Below are 17,748 nucleotides of genomic sequence, written 5' to 3'. Positions count from 1 at the left end.
AACATGCGGTCTCGCCGTATATGTTGCTTAGTTCCTCTGCTCTCATCAGCCTTCCTGGCAGCAATCTCATCAGCCTTCCTGGCAGCAATCTCATCAGCCTTCCTGGCAGCAATCTCATCAGCCTTCCTGGCAGCAATTTCATCAGCCTTCCTGGCAGCAATCTCTGGTTACCGAGGGACGCTTTCACACCTGGATGTCATCAGATTCTCAGCTCACACGGCCCCTTATTCACCATTCTCCAAAACATGGCTTCTCACTCTCCTTCCTGTTCTCTCCAACCCCACCTCTTCATGAATATACAAATATCTATGCAGTCTGAGGCTGTGTTAGAAAAACAGTGACATCTTGTGGCTAAACCGCAGAATGTCAGTCAAAACATTAACTTGCTTCCACACAGTGTTCAAACAATGAGAGCTGTTTCCTCATCTCACACTATGGTATGTGACTTTTAAGGGTTGATTTACTAAAGGCAATCAGACTGTGCACTTTGCAAGTGCAGTTGCTCCAGAGCTTAGTAATTGAGGGGAAGCTCTGCTGACTTCCATCATCCAATCATGTGCTAGCAAAAATGCATTTTTTTTTCTTTGTCATTGGGTATTCCTGGCAAATTGAAGCTTCACCTCATTTATTTAGCAGGGGGCGCATGCAATCCTACATGCACCGCCATTGGAGGCTACAGATGTCGATCACCGAGTCCCGACCGGAGATTCCATGCCGGCCATACCCAGTGATCGCCGAGGAACACTGACAGGGGAGAGACCTGTGTGTAAACAATACTAAAGTGTGGGGTCTTGTGAGCAACTATGGTGTATATAAAGTGCTAATAAATATTTCAATAATTATATAATAAATTAAAATTGTGGTAAAATCAATGCAATAATGAAAATAAAAATTGTGTATATAAACTGTGAAAAATAGTGGATTGCTTACACGCTACACAAACTCATACCATTGTGTCATAGAGAATAAAATCAGAAATAGTGTCGCGTTCCGCTACCATTTGTGAATAAATAAATATTCCAGTCCAGCATCGCAAAATACATATCTTTCGATGCTGGACTATTTACTTAATATTTATTCACAAAATTTTGCAAATGGTAGCGGAGCGCGACGCTATTTCTGATTTTGTGTGTAAACAATACAGGTCTCTCTCTTGCCAGCAGTAACATGCTGCTGTGTACTACAGAGAAATACACAGCAGCGTGTTTCCCTAGATAAACTCACACAGCACACAGTTAACTCTTTGATCGCCCCACATGTTAACCCCTTCCTGCCCAGTGTCATTAGTACAGTGTCAGTGCTTTTTATTAGCACTGATCACTATATTAGTGTCGGGATGTCAGTGGCAGTTAGTCAGTCCCCCCGCCCCCAGTGTCAGAATGCCCGCCGCAGTGCTGCTATAAGTTGCTGATCGCCGCCATTACAAGTATAAAAAAAAATTAAAAAACTTTTATTGAACAAGCTGGTGTTAGGGCAGCACAGTGGCTAAATGGTTAGCACTTTCGCCTAGGGGTCGTTGGTTTGAATCCCAACCACGGCACCACCTGCCTGGAGTTTGCATGTTCTCCCTGTGCCTGTGTGGGTCTCCTCCAGTTACTCTGGTTTCCTCCCACACTCCAAAGCCATGCTGGTAGGTTAATTGGCTCCTGTCTAAATTGGCCCTAGTATGTTTATGTGAGTTAGGGACCTTAGATTGTACCCCCCTTGAGGGTTAGGGACTGATGTGAATGTACAATATATATGTAAAGCGCTGCGTAAATTGACAGCGCTATATAAGTACCTGAAATAAATAATAAATAAATATATGAAATAAATAAACATGCAGAAGTGAGCCCAATTTTGCAACTTTAATTTGTTGGTCTACCTAAATCTGCTGGTACACCTGGCACTATCCTCTTCCAACATGGACAATGCTGCTGTCCATAAGTCTTCTGTGCTCCTTCATCCAGAGTATGTGGCACTCCAATACAGAAGGTGTGTTACTGGCCATATCACTGGGTGAAAACAGAGAGGGAAAAAAAGTAAACTAATGCAGCCACCACATTTAAGGCCTTATGCACACAGGTCATTTTTTTGCAGCCACTTTTCGAGGCATCAGGTGCTTTTTTTTTTATTCTTTCTAAAGGCCCCCCATGCTATCCTACTGTATATGTCCATGCACACATAGACTTTTTAGCAGTAGCGCTTACCAAGAAGAAAAAAAAGCAGGGCCAGCGCGTCCAGGAGCTGCAGCGCAGACAAAACGCTTGACGCAGATAAACATGGCGAAACGCTAGTTGCGTTTAGCGCTTGAGCCTTAATTCATTTCAATTTCTAGAATAAATTATCATTCTGGCCAATGAAATGAATTAACGCCCAGGAGCGTGTAAACGCACCTAAATGCTTGATACTTTAACCAGCGTCAGGCCTTTTTTCTGCAAATACACTGCTGCTAGAAGACGGCTTCTAGGGGAGTTTAACGTCCTGTGTGCATGAGGCCTAAAGATTGATAAATCTCCAGAGCCCCATCCTCTGGAACTCTCTAATCCCAATCTATCCGACCGTCGCCTACTCTGCTCACTTTTAGGCGATCTCTGAGAACCTATCTCTTCAGGGAAGCCTATCCTGCCTTCAGCTAATAGCCGAATCTTCTACTCCTCCTACCAGTCCATCCCCCACATTTATTACCTTTTGTACCACCAGCCCCTCCCTCCTAGATTGTAAGCTCCCAGGATCAGGGCCCTCCTATCCCTCTTGTATTGAACTGTATTGTTGCTGTATTGTCTCCCGTTTATATTGTAAAGCGCTGAGCAAACTGTTGGAGCTATATAAATCCTGTATAATAATAATAATAATAATAATAATAATAAACTGTAATTTTTGGGTTCGCTTTTTAAATGCTTATTGTATGCTTGCTGTATCTGATGTGCTTCAAGATAGCATGTTAAGATATACAGTAAAATGGATAATGGCCTCCATGCTGACTGCAGTAATAGGAATAATGGCTGGGTTATATGGGTCAGTACCAGGGGCGGACTGACCATTTGGAAACTTGGGCACTGCCCGAGGGCCTGGGGTCAGTAGGGGGCTCCATGAGATGGCCCTAGTACCTTTTTTTTTTTTTCATAGGCTTTTTTGAGTTTGGGCAAGGACACAGGGACCCCATGATCCCCTATTGCCAGTTGAGTTGTCAGTCCGCCCCTGGTCAGTACCCTTCCACTGCTTAACTGAATGAGCTCCAAGCTTGTTTTCTAGGAATGGCTACCCCTACTGTAAGTACATTCCAGTAGGTAGACACATTGCACTGTACTGCACGTGCAAGATGGAGCCCTGGAAGTATTCGTTTGATTGGCCCAATCAGCTGATCACATGACTTATATACTATTGCTGCTTCTGGATACAGAGCGGGTTCGTGAGTAATGAACTCATTTCATTTTATTACTGTGCATCTTAAATAACAGGATTTCACTGTAGACAATCGGAGCCCGCGAACACAAATCACATTTATTTAATGCTGCAAGCCTGACATTTATTTGTTTCAGAAGTCCTCTGTTGCTATAGAGGCCACCAGCACAGAAAGGACAGATCACTGAAGCCGCACAGGAGAAATGTACTAAATATCATTTCTATGTATATTTTCTGAATAATAAATCACAAAATGGTAATATTTGGCAATGCATGGCCATAAGATATAAGAAGAGAGTGCAAACCATTCTGATTAACCACTTGGGTACCTGCACATCGGAACAATTTCTACATTTCTGCCCTGGGCCTGTTTATTTAATCACTTTCTCATTACCTAAGAGATAATAAATGTGTGTGTGTGTGTGTGTGTGTGTGTGTGTATGTATATGTGTGTGTATATATATATATATATATATATATACACTACATTTCTAAACGTATTGGGCCAGCCCTTCAAATCATGTGATTCAGGTGTTCCAATCCCCTCCATGGCCACAGGTGTATATAATCAAGCCCCTAGGCATGCAGACTGCTTCTACAAACATTGGTGAAAGAATGGGTCGCTCTCAGGAGCTCAGTGACTCCAAGCGTGGTCCCGTGATAGGTTGTCACCTGTGCAATAAGTCCATCCGTGACATTTCCTGGCTACTAAATATTCCACGCTCAGCTGTTTGTGGGATTATAACAAAGTGGAAGCAAATGGGAACAACAGCAACTCAGCCACCAAGTGGTAGGCCATGTAAAATGATAGAGTGGGGTCAGCGCATGCTGAAGCACACAGTGTGCAGAAGTCGCCAACTGTCTGCAGAGTCAGTTAGCTAAAGACCTCCAAACTACGTGTGGCCTTCAGATTAGCACAACAACAGTGTGTAGAGAGCTTCATGGAATGGGTTTCCATGGCCGATCAGCTGCATCCAAGCCTTACATCACCAAGAGCAATGCAAAGGGTCGGATGCAGTGGTATAAAGCACATTCTCTGGAGAGACCAATCATGCTTCTCTGGGTTTGGTGGTTGCCAGGAGAACAGTACTTGCCTCACTGCATTGTGCCAAGTGTAAAGTTTGGAGGAGTGGAGCTTATTCTGTTGGGTTGTTTTTCATCGGTTGGACTTGGCCCCCTAGTTCCAGTGAAGGGAACTCTTAGGTGTCAGCATACCAAGACATTTTGGACAATTTCATGCTCCCAACTTTGTGTGAAGAGTTTGGGGATGGACCCTTCCTGTTACAACATGACTGCGCACCAGTGTACAAAGCAAGGTCCATAAAGACACAGATGAGTGAGTTTGGGGTGGAGGAACTTGACTGGCCTGCACAGAATCCTGACCTCAACCCGATTAGAACGCCTTTGGGATGAATTAAAGTGGAGACTGCAAGCCAGGCCTTCTCGTCCGACATCAGTGCCCGACCTCACAAATGTGCTTCTGGAAGAATGAGCAAACATTCCTATAGACCAGGGGTGGGCAACTATGGCCCTCCAGCTGTTGGTGAACTACAAGTCCCATCATGCCTCTGCCTTTGGGAGTCATTCTTGTAACTGTCAGTTTTGCAATGCCTCACGGGACTTGTAGTTCTACAACAGCTGGAGGGCCACAGTTGCCCACCTTTGCTATAGGCACACTCCTAAACCTTGTGGACAGCCTTCCCAGAAGAGTTGAAGCTGTTTTATAGCTGCAGAGGGTTGGCCAACTCAATATTGAACCCTACGAACTGAGACTGGGATGCTAATAAAGTGTAAGGACGAACAAAGCTTTCCTTTGGTCATATTGCCCTGAGAACAAGATTTTATTTTTATGCAATCCCTAGACAGTAACAAAAAACCAAAAAATTCAATCAGTATTAGTAAAGAGAGAAGATCGTCCCTTTTGATCTGTAGATGAATGAGTACATAGAAAAGTAACTATTACTTTGTACTGACTCTATAGCAATCAGATTCTTTGTATTTCTCACACTTGCCTGCAATTCCCGGCTGTCAACATGACAGATGGGATTTGCAGTGTAAATACGGCAGCTATTACATCTGCTTCTGTCAAACATGGACCGTCTGATACAGTGTTTATATAGACCCAAAGCCGGCTGCTGGGAGCCTATCATGTGACTGGACTGGAGTGCCCTGAAAACAGAAAAATTATAACCATCTTCCTTCTAAAGGGTAGTTAGTATAGTGGGGTGGGGGCAGTTGTAATCCTAGTTCGATTCCTTAAGCCATAGCCACTACACTCCTCTCACTGCTGATGCTGCTATTGCAAAGGATAGCTCCCTGGCTAGCTGTTGATCGTCGTAAAATCGACCAGGGATGCTAGTTGCTGTTGTTGGCCATATATGGTCAATTATATCAAAGTGTTACTAAACCCCGGACCCTGCATTCACTATATCCGGTCTCCCCGGACCCCGCATTCACTATATCCGGTCTCCCCGGACCCCGCATTCACTATATCCGCTCTCCCCGGACCCCGCATTCACTATATCCGCTCTCCCCGGACCCCGCATTCACTATATCCGGTCTCCCCGGACCCTGCATTCACTATATCCGGTCTCCCCGGACCCTGCATTCACTATATCCGGTCTCCCCGGACCCTGCATTCACTATATCCGGTCTCCCCGGACCCTGCATTCACTATATCCGGTCTCCCCGGACCCTGCATTCACTATATCTGGTCTCCCCGGACCCTGCATTCACTATATCCGGTCTCCCCGGACCCTGCATTCACTATATCTGGTCTCCCCGGACCCTGCATTCACTATATCTGGTCTCCCCGGACCCTGCATTCACTATATCCGGTCTCCCCGGACCCTGCATTCACTATATCTGGTCTCCCCGGACCCTGCATTCACTATATCCGGTCTCCCCGGACCCCGCATTCACTATATCTGGTCTCCCCGGACCCCGCATTCACTATATCCGGTCTCCCCGGACCCTGCATTCACTATATCCGGTCTCCCCGGACCCTGCATTCACTATATCTGGACTCCCCAGATCCTGCATTCACTATATCTGGTCTCCCCGGACCCTGCATTCACTATATCCGGTCTCCCCGGACCCTGCATTCACTATATCTGGTCTCCCCAGACCCTGCATTCCTACAGTGACATAGTCCTTAATTCCACTTTCATTCTTTTTCTGACATATAACAAAGTTCTCCCGGACTTCCAGCTCTTTGAATGCTCAGTAACAAAGTTTTCTTGATTAGGCATCAAAAAGTGTTTGGTGATCTCTACGATGCGCCATTAATATTCACCCCGCAGACAAAACACACTACAACAAGTCTGCAGGTAAACTAATTACATTTTTTCAAACGACCTTGTTTCAATTTAAGGGACCTGGAGATAAAGAGGACTAATGAATCCTTAAGATGCCTTTTGATACTTGGATGAGCAATCCTGTGTTATTATTTAGCAGCTGAAAGACGGATCGTAGTCAAAGAAGACGTACGTTGTTATTATGCTGGAAGAGGCAGGTTGAAGAGTATTGTGCGTTCCTGTACAATATTTATATTGTGATCACAATGGGACTGAGTTGAGAACTGGATGTTCTCTGTTGTAGGGCCAGATAATATGACCTTAAGGTTGTTCTAAATGCTCGATTTTTTTTTTTATTTAAAATAAGAAACACATCATGCTTACCTGCTCCATGTAATGGTTTTGCACAGAGCAGCCCTGATTCACCTTTTCCAGGGTCCCCCAACGTAGTTACTCACCCCTCCACCTTGTCAAGTGCCCCCTCTGGGGCACTAGTGGGTGCTTGCTCCTGAGCCACCTCTGTGTCTATGGGACACACAGAGCATGGCTCAGTCCCAATCCCTCCTCATGGGCTGTAATTGGCTCCTGATGCTGTTTCTCAGCCAATGAGGAGAGAGACCTGGGAGAGCCTTTTCACTCATTTATTTTATTTATTTATTACAGGTACTTATTTAGTGCTTTACATACATATTGTACATTCACATTGGTACCTAACCCTCAAGGGGCGTACAATCTAAAGTCCCCAATTCACATATACACATATTAGGGCCAATTTAGACAGGAGCCAACTAACCTGCCAGCATGTCTTTTGGAGTGTGTGAGGAAACCCATGCAAGCACAGGGAGAACATGCAAACTCCAGGCAGGTGGTTCCATGGTTGGGATTCAAACCAATGACCCAAGTACTGCCAACCATTTAGGCACACATGCACATCACTGGATCCAGATCAGGCTCAGGTGAATATTAGGGGAGGCTGCTGGGGGAGCTATACACTGAAGGTTTTTCTTACTTTACTGGATATTTATTTCAGGTACTTATATAGCGCCGTCAATGTACACAGCGCTTTACATATATATTGTACATTCACATCAGTCCCTAACCCTCAAGGAGCGTACAATCTAAGGTCCCTAACTCACATTCATACATACACATACTAGGGCCAATTTAGACAGGATCCAATTAACCTACCAGCATGTCTTTGGTGTGTAGAAGGAAACCGGAGTACCCTGAGGAAACCCGCACAGGGAGAACATGCAAACTCCTGGCAGGTGGTGCCGTGGCTGGGATTCGAACCAATGACCCTAGTACTGCCAGGTGGAAGTGCTAACCATTTAGCCACTGTGCTGCCCAAAGGTTTTTTATCTTCATGCATAGAATGCATGAAGATAAAAAACCTTGAACCTTTACAACCACTTTAACTGTTCTAGGTGGGATCATTAGGAGGTGCAGAATTCAATCTATCTTGAGATAAACACCACGGATCAATTGTGCTATCATTGGGATGCCTTACGGGTCGGCTCACACCACAGAGCAAGCAACACGGCATCTGCGCCGAGTCACGGTAAAGTTCCTACTGTAACACATTGGTGCACATTTCTGATGCAATTGTTTGTGGTTTGAGTGCATTTTGTTATGTTTTACAGACGATGAGGAAATAATGCCTCCCTAACACCTGTTTCACTCCATAATAGTCACACAAATACACCACAAATGCATGCCTTGCATGCAGCTGCAGGGCGTTTGTGGTGCTTCCTCATTTGCTTGAATGGGTAATATACGGTGGGCTTGCGGTTTGATGAGCACAACTTGCTGCATAATTTTTGCTGTAGACATGAAGTGTGGTTTTAATCCCACAATTGCCGCACAAAACATGCCACAATGGCTTGTAATGTACATGGCTGCGGGATGTTTGCAGTGCTTCCTCGCTCACTTGAATGTGTAGAGCTCGGCAGGTTTGCTGCCTGCTGAGCATGACATGTAAGATAATTTTTACCTGCATGGGAACACCCCCATCCACTGCCATTGGAGGCAGTTGGGGGGCGCTAAAAACACATCAGTAATGCACTTCTTGCCCTAGGGTGACAATGCTCACTTCTGTATTGTATGTTTTGGAGGAGCAGCGTTGTCACCCTAAGCTGCTCACTGATAAGACTTCAGAACACCACCTTCCCTTCTCAATGCCTCTTTCAGAAGGGGTAACAGTAATCCATCACAGTGCCTATGCTGTCTCATCTCTTGTGATGTCATCCGGCCATTGCAGTTTGCTGCTGGACACTGATGTGATGTGGCCACAGGAGGACCACCATTTAGTTCAATAGTTAAAAGACTTAGAAGAGGGCACGTCAATGGCCATGGATGGATTTAGGCAGTTAATATTGGATCATAGATCAGATTTTTTTTTCTTTTTAAATTAAAACTATTGGTTTGTTAGAGAGTGGTGTGGAGCATGGAGTGTGTGTGTTTGGGGGGGGGGGGGGTCCATGGCTAAGTCAACCTGTTGCTATGTCTTCCATGGGCAAAATCATGGACCGCCATTTAGTTCAATAGTTAAAAGATTTAGAAGAGGGCACATCAATGGCCATGGATGGATTTAGGCAGTTAATATTGGCTCATAGACCAGATTTTTTTTTTCTTTTTAAATTAAAACTATTGGTTTGTCAGAGAGTGGTGTGGAGCATGGAGTGTGTGTGTTTGGGGAGGGGGGGGGGTCCATGGCTAAGTCAACCTGTTGCTATGTCTTCCATGGGCAAAATCATGGACCGCCATTTAGTTCAATAGTTAAAAGATTTAGAAGAGGGCACATCGATGGCCATGGATGGATTTAGGCAGTTAATATTGGCTCATAGATCAGATTTTTTTTTTCTTTTTAAATTTAAACTGTTTGTTAGAGGGTGGTGTGGAGCATGGAGTGTGTGTGTGTGTGTGTGTGGGGGGGGGGGGGGGCGGGGGGTTATGGCCAAGTCAACCTGTTGCTATGTCTTCCATGGGCAAAACCCAAGTTTGCTTTAAGTAAGCATGTCAACAAATCTCAAGGATGCACTTCTTTCAACCCTTACTGGAGATGGAATATCCTATCAAAGAGAAGATACTGTCATTGAATTCGCTACCAAATTAGTCATTGACCAACCCCAGCCCTGTACCCCCCAATAGCAGGATCAAAGCCTACCAGAAGGGTTTCAGTGGGTAACTAAAAATTTGTCATGCTATAGACACTACTGATGGAGATCCAGGTCTGATATACAAAGAAAATATGCAGCAAGTCAAATTAAATTGACATTGACTATGAGATTGCCTAGTTGAAGGAATACATATTTTTTGTTCAAATAAGCCTTCTATTGTCAGCATCCCATCAGCTTTACGGATGAGCTGGGCCGGCCTCATACTAATAATAATAGTGATATTGCTGCCTCCAGTTCATTAGAATGCCCATCATGATGTTTAATAAAGTGTATAAATCTAGAAAGCTGATGGGTACCCATAAAACTCATAACTCCCCATCACAGCATTGCATTAGGCTTTATGCTATTATCGCTAGAAATAGGAGATAATTCATTCATCTCTCTTCATTAGGTCACCGTTATTGGCCTGAAATAAGTTTCTACGGTGCCAGGTATCTTAAGCAACCACTGAGCGGGCCCGAAGCTCTACATACAACCCCATGCTATAGGCTTAATGTCCATCGTCCAACACAGTAATCCAAATTGCAGCAGTTACAGGGAAATAAAATAGTCTAAATTTTCTATTATTGTGATAATATGAAATTCTAATTTTCATTTTCATTTACTGAGATTAGATGTCCTGCTGTTGACGGGAAGGAGAACTTTCACGGTATCATGACATGGATTTTGTAGCTGTTTACAACATAAAACATTTTTTTATGCACTATAATGCCAAGAATGTAAGGAAATTTGACCATGACACCTAGACTCTTTGGCCAACTGTAAGTTGACACCACTCCAAATTGAGTTTAGGTGGTCCCAGTAATGGCTACAGCATATAAAGACATTTGTATGTCTGCAACCTTTTGGGGAAGGTCCAACATGACTGTGTCCTTGTGCACAAAGCCAGCTCAACAAAATGTAGGTTGAGTTCAGTGTTGAGGAACTTGAGCGGCCTGTACAGAGACCTGACCTCAATCCTACTGAACACCATTGGGATGAATTAGAATGGCAGCTAAAGTACATTTGCAATTGGGAGACAAGTAGCAATAAAACCCAATAGTGGTTGCTGGAGTGAGTGTCAGGTGGAGAAACTGAACTGAAAAAAAACCTGGAAGGTGGAGAGATTGTACTAGAAACAAACGTCCAGATGAAGACATTGCCCTAAGCAGAGATAGGTAGATGTAACTATGTTCCTGGTGGAGAGATCACCAAGTGGATTGATTGCTAGATGGAGAAGCTAGTTATGGAGAAATCGCACTGGACAGACTTCTATACGGGGAGGCTGTCCTAGGGATAGACTTGTAAGCGAAAAGAATGACTTGGGGTAAGACCACCATGTGGAAAAACTGCTAGATGAAGAGATTGCGCTGGTGGAGAGAAAATGTTAGGTGAAGAGTTTGACCTGCAGAGAAACTACTGGTTTGAGAGATTGCCCTACAAGAAGTAGAAAGTGCAAACTACCTTGGAAAAGCCCTTCCGTGTAGAAAGAAGTTATGATTAGCAGAGCTGTGCATGCTGTAGTTCTGTTCCCCTTTTGGCTTTGGCTGCAAAGATCTAGTACCAACATCCATTGGAAGTGATATCATTGGTACAGTTTGTGCTGTAGACCAAATAAGTGCATAGTTAATATTCACCAAGCTCGTCAGCTAAATGCTAGTATAGTGGGGCATCAAAAAACATATTTATAGCGTCAAGGAATCTTTCCAGTTCAGCTAGTGTAATTACCTAAAATCTTCCTTTTAAAATTAGTTGCCATACACCAGCCAAAAACTGATATAAGGCTTGCCTGCTCTGTACGATAATGGGCAAGATATTGAATGTTCTTAGGTAGTCTAAATGAAAGAACAATGACCAAGGTGGACATCATCAACCTAATATTTATCAGTAGTCCAAAAAGCAAGCAATTGGTGAGGCAGCTGCACAGAGCCTACTGAACTTCATGGTCTGGAAGGTGCTAGCCTTATCAGGGCAGCAGTGTGGGTTGAATGGAATAGCATACACCAGTCTTTATTAAGCTTTTACCCCAGAGGAACCCCTAATATAATTTTTAGGTCTTGGGAAACCCTTACTAGAACCAATTAATCAGGGTTCAGTGGGAAAATTTCCCTTACATTAGTGATAAGTAGGAAGAATGCAAACCCTAATAGTAATGGTCAGAATGCCACCATTAAATACAGTTTAAAATGTTATTGGTGTCTTGATGCTGGCATTTGCCAAGTGGTGTTGGTCCCAGAACTATGTAGGCACCATCAAATAAGAGGTCATTTAGCCACAGGTCAAGGAACCCCTAGCAAGCTCTGGGGGAACCCTAGCTGAGAATGGCTGGTATATGCATCTATCAAGCTAAACAGTTCCTAGGTATCTCTAATGGTAAACTGCTTTGCTGTAGTTGCTATTTAAATAAAACAACCTAGTGTCTAAACCAGGGGTCTCCAGATTGCAGCCTGTGGGCCGGATGTGGCCTTTGCTTGCCCTGACTTGGCCCTAAATTGGGGCACAATTTCTCCTTTTGACACAAATGATAGGGCACTATTCCTCCCACTAATACCAATAGTGGAACACTATTCCTTCCACTGACACCAGAGATAGGGAACTCATTATCCCACTGACACCAATAACGGGGCACTATTCCTCCCACTAATACCAACGATGGGGCACTATGCCTCCCACTGACACTAATGATGGGGCACTGTCCCTCTCATTAATACCAATAATGGGGAACAATTTCTCCTTTTGACTCTGATAGGGCACTATTCTTCCCACTAATACCAATAATGGGGTATTATTCCTCCCAAAGATACCAATGATAGGGCACTCTTCCTCCCATTAATGCCCATAATGGGTTACTATTCCTCCCATTGATACCAATGATGAGGCACTATTTACCCTACTGATATCAATGGTAGGGCACTACTACTCCCATTGATACCAATGATAGGGCACTATTCCTCCCACTGATACCAATGATGGGGCACTATTCCTCCCACTGATACCAATGATGGGGCACTATTCCTCCCACTGATACCAATGATGGGGCACTATTCATCCCACTGATACCAATGATGGGGCACTATTCCTCCCACTGATACCAATGATGGGGCACTATTCCTTTCACTGATACCAATAATGGGGCACTATTCCTCTCACTGATACCAATGAAGGGACACTATTCATCCCACTGATACCAATAATGGGGCACTATTCCTCCCACTGATACCAATGATGGGGCACTATTCCTCCCACTGATACCAATGATGGGGCACTATTCCTCCCACTGATACCAATGATGGGGCACTATTCCTCTCACTGATACCAATGATGGGGCACTATTCCTCCCACTGATACCAATGATGGGGCACTATTCCTTTCATTGATACCAATGATGGGGCACTATTCCTCTCACTGATACCAATGATGGGGCACTGTTCCTCCCACTGACACCAATGATGGGGCACTATTCCTCTCACTGATACCAATGATGGGGCACTATTCTTCCCACTGATACCAATGATGGGGCACTATTCCTCCCACTGATACCAATGATGGGGCACTATTCCTTTCACTGATACCAATGATGGGGCACTGTTCCTCCCACTGATACCAATGATGGGGCACTATTCCTCTCACTGATACCAATGATGGGGCACTATTCTTCCCACTGATACCAATGATGGGGCACTATTCCTCTCACTGATACCAATGATGGGGCACTATTTCCCCAACTGATACCAATGATGGGGCACTATTCCTCCCACTGATACCAATGATGGGGCACTATTCCTCCCACTGATACCAATGATGAGGCACTATTTCCCCCACTGATACCAATGATGGGGCACTATTCCTCTCACTGATACCAATGATGGGGCACTATTCTTCCCACTAATACCAATAATGGGGTATTATTCCTCCCAAAGAAACCAATGATAGGGCACTCTTCCTCCCATTAATGCCCATAATGGGTGACTATTCCTCCCATTGATACCAATGATGAGGCACTATTTACCCTACTGATACCAATGGTAGGGCACTATTCCTCCCACTGATACCAATGATAGGGCACTATTCCTCCCACTGATACCAATGATGGGGCACTATTCCTCCCACTGATACCAATGATGGGGCACTATTCCTCCCACTGATACCAATGATGGGGCACTATTCATCCCACTGATACCAATGATGGGGCACTATTCCTCCCACTGATACCAATGATGGGGCACTATTCCTTTCACTGATACCAATAATGGGGCACTATTCCTCTCACTGATACCAATGAAGGGACACTATTCATCCCACTGATACCAATAATGGGGCACTATTCCTCCCACTGATACCAATGATGGGGCACTATTCCTCTCACTGATACCAATGATGGGGCACTATTCCTCCCACTGATACCAATGATGGGGCACTATTCCTTTCACTGATACCAATGATGGGGCACTATTCCTCTCACTGATACCAATGATGGGGCACTATTCTTCCCACTAATACCAATAATGGGGTATTATTCCTCCCAAAGATACCAATGATAGGGCACTCTTCCTCCCATTAATGCCCATAATGGGTGACTATTCCTCCCATTGATACCAATGATGAGGCACTATTTACCCTACTGATACCAATGGTAGGGCACTATTCCTCCCACTGATACCAATGATGGGGCACTATTCCTCCCACTGATACCAATGATGGGGCACTATTCCTCCCACAGATACCAATGATGGGGCACTATTCCTCCCACTGATACCAATGATGGGGCACTATTCATCCCACTGATACCAATGATGGGGTACTATTCCTCCCACTGATACCAATGATGGGGCACTATTCCTCCCACTGATACCAATGATGGGGCACTATTCCTCTCACTGATACCAATGATGGGGCACTATTCCTCCCACTGATACCAATGATGGGGCACTATTCCTTTCACTGATACCAATGATGGGGCACTATTCCTCTCACTGATACCAATGATGGGGCACTGTTCCTCCCACTGACACCAATGATGGGGCACTATTCCTCTCACTGATACCAATGATGGGGCACTATTCTTCCCACTGATACCAATGATGGGGCACTATTCCTCCCACTGATACCAATGATGGGGCACTATTCCTCTCACTGATACCAATGATGGGGCACTGTTCCTCCCACTGATACCAATGATGGGACACTATTCCTCTCACTGATACCAATGATGGGGCACTATTCTTCCCACTGATACCAATGATGGGGCACTATTCCTCTCACTGATACAATGATGGGGCACTATTTCCCCAACTGATACCAATGATGGGGCACTATTCCTCCCACTGATACCAATGATGGGGCACTATTCCTCCCACTGATACCAATGATGAGGCACTATTTCCCCCACTGATACCAATGATGGGGCACTATTCCTCTCACTGATACCAATGATGGGGCACTATTTCCCCCACTGATACCAATGATGGGGCACTATTCCTCTCACTGATACCAATGATGGGGCACTATTCCTCTCACTGATACCAATGATGGGGCACTATTCCTCTCACTGATCCCAATGATGGGGCACTATTCCTCTCACTGATACCAATGATGGAGCACTATTCCTCCCATTGGATACCGATGATGTAATTTTTTACTCCCACTGACCTTCATGCCATTGATGTCAGGGCATTTTCTATTCCCAATGGCAACAGTCTGGCCCCCCTAAAGTTTAAAGGGGAGTAAGCTGGCCCTTTTTGTTTTGAAAGTGTGGAGACCCTTGGTCTAAACATATATTGTGGGCTTTGGCTTAACAAAACTCTCTGTGAAGTCACTGCAGATTTTGTTCTGAAATAAAGCACTACCTCGTGATTGCACATTTCTACAAACTGATAATCTCAATATTAGTTCAGCCTATAATGTGGCTGTGTTCTTTCTTTTGTGAGGCGACAGGTCCACTTATATTTTGTACTATCTTTTAAACTGTGGAGCATTGCAAATCCTGGGGTCAGAGTGGTTTTGCATCGCTCAGCTTCAGAACACCGTGTTTCTATGAAGACACAGTGTCACACCAGTAATTGTTATTTTTCCCCATGTGGCAGTATAAACGAATAATAGCTGAGATTCATTTATCTGTACTTGCGCCGTTAGCCTCAGTGACCTGTAAAACATTATTACATGAGACACCAGTGGACAAAGGAAAAAAAAGAATCTTTCATTTAGATCAGAGCGGAGAAGCTGACGGGACTACAAAGTTAGAAAGAAAAAAGTTCATGTAAACCACGTCCAACAAAAGGCAAACTCCCAATGTTCTGGCTCTAGATAAATCCTGCCTCGGATAACAAGGGACAATGAAAAAAGACCACTTATGGCTTGTTCTCATCAGCCCCATTAGGCTGGGTTGGGCCGTATTTTCCAGTGCGGTCCCATCACAGACAAAGCAAAATCCTTGCTTTGTAAATAGCCTGTTTACACCAATGGGTTTAGTTGGTGTGTGTTGCTATAAAACAATTTATCATAATGTAGCAAACATACAGCTGCAAGACTAAAATTTACATAAAAGTTTTTAAAAAAAAGCAGAGCGATGTGTTACAGCACGTAGTGTGTGTTCAAATTGCCTTTAAACATGCAATGAGGTGTGCGTGCAGAACTGGTTCACCACCACTGGCCTGAGCATGCCCCTACAGTGGACCTAGTATTAGGCATTTTTTTTTTCATCATGGGCAAGTGTTAACATATTTCCTTTAGATTTGCCCCTCCTTACAGGAAGTGACCTGTTAGTCCTCCCCTTTTGGCAGATTCCCTTATATACAGTGGATGGAGTCTAGTAAGGTAGAGTATTGTATCTGAGAGAATGTAGAGGTGGACTAGTGGAACCACGGCTGGTCCCCCTAGAAGGGCTTCCCCTGCAATGGGACTTAAAGTGGAAGTTTAGGTATGCACATTTTTGCATATTCACATTGGTCCATCTTGGACCAATGTACATAAATATGCATATCTTTCAATGTGCTTTCTATGAATCGTATCAAGATGTGCCTCATTCGTATTTGACTAATGTGCGGAAGTTGCATCCACTCAGTACTGAGTAAAAGAGAAAGATGTTGGCTTCTGGCTGGAAGTGTTATTCAAAAGAGGATCCTTGAGTACCTGAGTGGGAGCATGTAAGGAGGGCCACAGCATGTCTCTCAGGAAAGATGGCACCATCTTTATTCAGGTATCATCCAGTGTCATCATAGTTACATAGTTAGTCTGGCCAAAAAAAGACAAAAGTCCATTTAGTTCAACCATTAAAAAAAAAGTTATAATCCTACACCCACAGTTGGTCCAGAGGAAGGCAAAAAAAAACCCAGCAAAGCATGATCCAATTTGCTCCTGCAGGGGAAAAAAGTCCTTCCTGATCCCCCGAGAGGCAATCAGATATTCCCTGGATCAACTTTACCTATAAATATTAGTATCCAGTTATATTCTGTGTAACTAAGAAAGAATCCAGGACTTTTTTTAAAGCAATCCACTGAGCTGGCCAGAACCAACTCTTGAGGGAGTCTATTCCACATTTTCACAGCTCTTACTGTGAAGAAACCTTTCCGTGTTTTGGAGATTACATTTCTTTTCCTCCAAATGTAAAGAGCGCCCCCTTGTCCTCTGTGATGACCTCCAGGGTGAATAACTCTACACCGAGTTCACTATATGAACCACTGATGTATTTATACATACAGATCATATCCCCCCTTATGTATTATACTTGGAGATCATATCCCCCCCTTATGTATTATACATAGAGATCATACCCCCCCTTATGTATTATACATGGAGATCATATCCCCCCTTATGTATTATTATACATGGAGAGCATATCCCCCTTATGTATTATACATGGAGAGCATATTCCCCTTATGTATTATACATGGAGATCATATCCCCCCCTTATG

At 44.2% G+C, this 17,748-nt stretch overlaps 1 protein-coding gene across 8 annotated transcripts in view; it reads right to left on the bottom strand.

The window, feature by feature from the left end:
* The window catches only part of LRRC4C (leucine rich repeat containing 4C), a 1,157,007-nt gene that overhangs the window by 98,698 nt on the left and 1,040,561 nt on the right, over positions 1-17,748 (bottom strand). Inside the window, exon 7 of one of the 8 annotated variants that reach the window (XR_016312707.1) lies at positions 1,860-1,994. The exons of the other annotated variants lie outside the window; for them this stretch is intronic. The gene's annotated coding sequence lies outside the window, so the exon portion shown is untranslated. Of the gene's footprint in view, positions 1-1,859; positions 1,995-17,748 lie in introns of those variants that run through there. 8 annotated transcript variants of the gene reach the window in all.

The sequence above is a fragment of the Staurois parvus genome, unplaced genomic scaffold (assembly GCF_062004578.1).
Source record: "Staurois parvus isolate SC_StPar_1 unplaced genomic scaffold, SC_StPar_1.0 ptg000184l, whole genome shotgun sequence".
Lineage (NCBI taxonomy): Eukaryota > Metazoa > Chordata > Amphibia > Anura > Ranidae > Staurois > Staurois parvus.
This window is presented reverse-complemented; position numbering and strand designations above follow the sequence as displayed.